Below are 7174 nucleotides of genomic sequence, written 5' to 3' on the forward strand. Positions count from 1 at the left end.
ATACTTGTTTTTGAATTTAGATATTATGATGAGGAAGAAATTAATGCAAGTCTCCCAATATTCCATATAGCTGTAATTTCAGAGGCTTTTGTCCATGTTATCTCATGTGTTCAATTTTGTAATGGGGTATGCTTCACATTAATTCACGTTCTGGTTTCCCCTACAAACTTTGCTCATCTTATGCTAAGATTTGATTCCCACATTTATTTTATTAGTTACAGTTTTTACGGTTAAGATTAAGTTGAACCCGGTTTGGTTGATTCCCTTGAGTAAACCAGTGATTAGAGTCAAAGAGATTTTCTTTTTACATTTAAAATTATCAAAGATTAGATCTTAGCAAAACAAAAAACTCAATTAGTTTATACCGTTATTTTTTAATAAAAGATATTTAAAAAATTGCATTTAGGACTCAATCCCTTCAAATTCTCTGACCACTTTTTAAAGAAAATCAAATTTCGCAGCAGTGTCGGGTTTAAGTTCAGCTCCACCCCATTTTTGTTTCTTAAATTTATAGAAAATGACCTAATAACTAATATTTTCTTATAATTTTAAATTTTATAATATATATTTTTTTATTTTTTTGTAAAAATTGACATATGTGCAATATTATATAAAATTTCGAAATGAATGGAGATAAAGGCCGACAACACAATTTTGGGATTAAAGGCAAAAACAAAATGGAGGGGAGCAAAAACTATAACTGTAAATTAACAGAGTATTCAATCAATGATTTATGATTAGTTAGGTTTTTGTGTATTTATGTTCATTACTAAGTTAAATAAAAATATATAAATAAAAACCCCATGTGATGACCTGATAATTAAGAGTATTTATTATTCTAAATGTGGTCTGGGTTCGAATTGCACTAATTGTATTTATTATTTGAACTTTGCACTGTTATTATAATTCACTATATATATATAAACAAATTTTTCGACTCGTTTATTAAATGAACAAAAAGGTTGACTTGAACACATGTTTTACATTAGGTTGTAACGTGACCAACTGAATTTCTCCTTGGGGGAATCCACCACATTCACATGGCCTCGAACAAGGAAATTAAAATGGTAATTAAAATTAATTAATATTAGGACGGCTATGATGAGTCTTGAGCAAGGATCATCCCTTGCCTTACTCTCTCTAAACCATCACCGCCCCTCCATAATACCTTCCACATAATATATGTGTTTGTACTGCAACCAGAAACACATTAATATGTGTATATATATTTATCGGGAGTTTAACCCTCTTCGCACTTAAAACATTTCTTCTTGTAGTATTAACCATTAATAAATTGATAATGTGTCTGTTTTATTTAGTTATTTACCAGTTTTTAGAGGATTAAAAAAGCATGGAAATGCAGGTAGGCTGTTCATTTACGTGGCAATGTGCATGAATCTTGTTCATGCTCAGACAAACACGTAGTCATTCATTTCCATGCAACAACATAGACCCGGTAATGATATTTGTGTATTATTTCTTGAATTATATAATTTATTTTCTTTTTTGCGTGATGCGGCAATTAATCGAGTATAATATTTTTTTATAAAATATTTATAATTATTTATAATCTTTTTCAACTTTAAATAAGAGAATAAATGTCCACTTAAATTCACATTTTCTATTCTGGAAACAAGATATATATCAATTGAATTAAGACTCAATCGACTATAATAATTAACTATGTTAATTGAGTGTAAATAAATGAAAATATAAACTTACACTAAATTTTGTTATGAAAAATAGAGAATTCAAATTTTAAATATTTTTAATCTAATAAAACAATAATGGTCATTAAAGCTACGTAAAAAGATCTATTTTTTTAAACAAGACATTAATAGCCTTACCTTTTAATTTAATTAATTGAAATTAGTGTTAAATGCTACTAAGATAGATGAAAAATGATAAGTAATTATGGGAAAAGGGGTTAATTTATGGGTATATGCCCTTTTTTTATAAAATTCAAAAAAATTAGGTTTTTTTTATATTTATACCATTATTGGAGAGAAAAAGTGAAAATGTGTTATGTAGGACGCACTTTCAACTATGTCAGCAGAAAATGTGCTATATAGGAGGTGTTTTCATTAAAAATTGGCGACTTAGCTTTTTTGGTTAAATGGTTAAATGTTAGTACTTTTGTCATTGAGTCTCAAGTTCAAGTCCTACATATTTGCATTTTTATTTCAAGTTGTTTCAAGCTTTTTTTTAATTAATATTTTTAATATATTAGCCCTTTTGGTTAAATGATTAAATAATTGTGATTTTATTTTTGAGTTCTGGGTTCAGCTTATCTTATAAGCATTTAATATGTATTTTTCATTTCATGTTGTTTCAAGCTTTTTTATTTTTAATTAATGTTTATAATTAATAAATATATTGTTTCAAGTTTTTTATTTTAAATTTATCTTTTTAATTAATAACTCTTTTATTTATAAAATCAAATAATTATTGTAAATATCATTATTTTTAGTAAATATAATTTTTATGTGTAATATTTATTTTTCAATACATATTAGAAATCACCATACCCATAATATAGGTGGAGAAAATACATATTTGACATATAAATATTATATATAAAGAAAAATATATCAAAAGAATTAGTTGATTTTTTTTAAATAATTGCATATTTATTATTTGATTTATAAATAAAAGAGTTATTAATTAAAAAAACTTGAAAACAATATATTTATTAATTATAAACATTAGCTAAAAAAAGCTTTAAACAGAAAAAAAAAATACATATTAAAATGCTTATAAAAGGAATTGAACTTGGGACTTAAAGAAAAAATAATATCTATATTAAAATTTTTAATTAAAAAAACTTGAAATAAAAAATATAAATGTGAGTATGAGAGAAATTGAACCCGAAACTTAAGAATAAAAACATTAATAACAAAATTTTATATCCATTGTGAAACAGTTGCATGCATAATTTGGTGGTTAGAATGGTCGATATATATATATTATTCCATTAACAAAATTAGTATTGATTCTTGAATAAATATTTTATTTTTGAAGGTTTGAACAAATATTTTATATTAGAGATTTAATGATTTTCTATATTAATATAAAAATATTAAAGTGCGATATAATAGGGATAACATAAATATATAACATAAACATACTGATGTTAAATTTATGTAATTGAGCGATCATACCTTAAATATAATTATAACATATGAATATCATTATTAACTAGTCATCCTTTATATTATTTTTTCCATTCATCTATATTATTTATCATTTTTTATTGAGTTGATGTTATCCATTAATAAAGTTTCTAATGATTTGAACTCATGCTATTTGGATTAGCAAAATTTTAAATTACCACTCAACCAAAATTTTATTTCAATATTTTATACATTTTTTTTATTATACAAACTTGATTACCTCCATCAATTGTATATATATTAATAATAATGTTTATTGAAATGGTACAAAAATTAACTTGACACAAACTTAGGATTGATGACAACACCATGATAAATAATTGTATTCATTTAGTAATTTTTATTTGATGTATTTATTTGTAATTATTAATTAGTTTTAAATCATGCATTGTATTATTTATTATATATTATTTTTAAATACAAATCTATATTCTAAATTCATAGTTATCCACGCATACACATGTTTTTAGTAAGTTTTATGGTTATAATTATAAAGAAATTAAACCGTAATTAGCAAACAATTAAGTGTATAGAACATATACTTAAATTTAATTGGGTTATTCTCTCGAAAAAAACAAAACCTACATGGTATAATATAACACAAAACCTCATGTGAGCGATAGTGATATATGGATAAACATAAAAAGAAACCCTTTGGAAAGTTAAATTATTTTCATAGAATGGGGTGACCACATGTTGAACCACTCTTTCTCAAAATTTTAAATTAAAACCATCTGACCCTTTTTTTCCTCTAACATCATGTGTGTGGGTCTTCGGTGTTTGGATGAAGGGGGCGGCACCTAGAATTTAGAGAAGCCAATTGAAATTTTTTACATAAATAAAATAAATTTAATAATTAAGGTTTTTTTTTTGCTTAGAGTTACAAAAAATGATAAAATAAATAAATTCTGGGGGGTGATAACTGCCACATGCAAAGCTTTGGTTGCGCCAGGTGCAATGCCCCTAAACACAGATGGCTTCCAATTTCATTCATTTCAAAAAACTGTTTTACCCACCTCATCAACGCAATATGCCCTTTCTGGATTTGTTCTTTAATTGATTTAAAATAATTTTTTTATTAATAACAATATTTTATTGTATATTATTTATATTCGGAGTTTGTGGTTATCTCTTTTAACAATATCATCTCTTTCACTTTTCTTAATAGTATAATTTACTTTACCATTGCACCTAACACTTGTTGGTTAACCAAAATATTTTAAGTTTCCTTTTCAAGATTAGTTAATATATTATTCTTAACCAGAGTTTATAAGTATAGTTTTGTAAGATTATACACTTCAATGTAATTCAAATAAATATAAAAAAAACTTTAATTTTGATTAATTTAAAAAATAAATACATCAATTTTTTATATTGAAATACCTGTGTATACAATATACAAATATAAAATAAGATTATATCGATAATAATTTAAATGATTTATAAAAATTACATAAAATCAAAATCTACATATAACATAATACATTATTTCAAAGTTGAAGTACTCTATTTTTATGTATACCACTTTAAAGGCATTGGTTAACATTTCCAATTTTCCATGTCACTTAAATATAAGGATTTTTAATTACCAAATTTAACGATTTCATTATTAAAGTGAAAATCAACATTCCAACTTTCTTGCACATTACTAAAAAAAAGATTTACCCATTAAATATATCTAGCAAGAGGTGCCATTCTACAGTTAAAATATTAAATATCAATCCTTAAAAAATGATTATATTGTTCATTTTCATGATGGCAAGTCAATAGAGCTACTACATGTTAGATTTTTTCCATGTCAAACTTTTGACTTGTAAAAGTACTAAGAGACTGGCATACATTTATTTGGTATTTAACTTTGATAACAGAAAGATTCCATACAATAATCTCATCTTTAAATAACAATTAGAGTTATTCCAATAAACAATTAGAGCATGAGGTCACCCACATTCAATTTTGCTCAATCATATTCAACTATTAGTGGAATATCCCTTATTAACGCCTTTCCATTATTCACATTCACTTTCTTTTTCTTATAATGATTTATTTCGTCTTTTTTTCGTTTTCTTCAAATGAAAATTTTAATATTTTTCAACTTTATTAACATACGTGCAGTTTGTCACATAAATTTTAAAAATTCAAAAAATTATAAAAACTATTCTTTAAATTTAAAAATCATTAAAATTATTAAAAATTTAATTAAATGCTACGTGTCATCTACATGACAATCCAAGTGTATGCCACGTCATTAAAATTAATAAACGTTGACTTTTTTTTATCTATTTTAAGATGATTTGACAAAAAAAATATAAATTTAAAGGTTAAAAAAGAAGAAAAATTAAAAAAAAAAAGAGTTAAAAAATTGGAAAGCCAAAAAATAATTATGTTTATTTTAATAATAAATAAAGTGGTTAGTTTTCATACTCTCTGCCATGTGATTCAATAAAAAAGAATTAATACATAGTAGTGTCAACAGATTGCCACATAATTCACGGTTTAGGTGGTTTGACTTGTTTAATTTTAGGAGTTTTCCAATATCTTTTAGTTAACCATTACCCATACAAATTTTATATATTATGTTTAGTAGAACTTTCTAGTAACTACATTTGATTAATTATTAATCATATACCTATAGACTTTCATCATCAGCTGGTATATATATGATGTTAGATTTTATGGACGTGATGGCGTACTTTGACTTCATAAATTTGTTTTATTTCATTTTTTAAGGGATTTTATATGCATCAACTTTCATGGTTAATTGAAGAAAGAATTGAGTTAAACAAGGATAACTCGAAGTGATCTAATGTCATTAGCTTTCCTTATTTGAGATACGTAATTAGAAGTGTAATGGAAGAGGATCTCTACTTATTTCATTCTTTAATAACAAGATTGATTGGAGAAAAATGAAGAGGTTAATAGCTAATCATATTAGCTTGATTTACAAAATGCCTATCTAAAGGGGACATGTTTTTATGTTTTATGTGTGCAAATTAGAAAGCTAATATGTTTATTACTAGGAACATTTGTGAGTGATTTTATGTTGTAAACATATTGTTCAATTAGTTTGGACTCAACTTTCACATGGGCAAGTGTTAGTGGAAGAGTTTAAACTTTATAATTGTACGAGAGTGAGGTTGCTATGAGTGCAAGTGAGTTGACCTTAAATCATCTCTTATACTATTGAGGTTATAGTGTATTACTCGTTGGACAAGGTTTCATAAATGTAGAATTGAACTCGAACTGCGTAACTAATTAGATGTGTTCTTTATTTTATGTTTCCAATCTTCATTTGTTTTTTCATTTACAACTTGAAAAAAAAAACCCAATTGCACCAACAACTCGATACTCCAATTGGTATCAAAGGTAGACACCAAGTGAATTTGGTGAAGATCTTGTTGATTTGCTGAGACATGAAAGGAAGTTCAATCTTTGGACCGCCCATGCTCGATGGGTCAAATTGTGCCTATTGGAAAGGACATATAAGGTTTATCAAACCTATAGATTAGAAAGAATGAGATGTGTTTTTACTGGATGAGAATAATCTATTGTCGTGGTAAATGGTGTTAGCTTTCCCAAACTAGAGACCATTTGGACCACTGAGGACGATAAAGCTACTAATTACAACATCAAGTCTTTAAATGCATTTTCAACTGATTGTATCACTGGGAATTTAGAGGAATCTTAAAATGCACTATCTTGGACCATTTCTCAAAACAACACATGAGGGGACTACCAGTGTGAACTACAAGGTTTGAGAATATAAAAATGTTAGAAGATGAAACATTATTTGATTTTTATGTTGAATGTGTGGCATCTCTAACTAAGATTTTGCTCTTGGTGAGGAGTACTTGAATGCCAAGTCGATGCGCAAAGTTCTGAGATCTCTCTTATAATGTGTCTATCAAGGTAACAATCATAAAAGATGCTAAGGATATCAACATGATAAGGATCAATGAGTTGATTAGGTCCCTATAAAGTTTCAAGATGAAATTGAAAGA

The sequence above is a fragment of the Gossypium hirsutum genome, chromosome D07 (genome assembly GCF_007990345.1).
Source record: "Gossypium hirsutum isolate 1008001.06 chromosome D07, Gossypium_hirsutum_v2.1, whole genome shotgun sequence".
NCBI classification, from domain to species: Eukaryota; Viridiplantae; Streptophyta; class Magnoliopsida; order Malvales; family Malvaceae; genus Gossypium; species Gossypium hirsutum.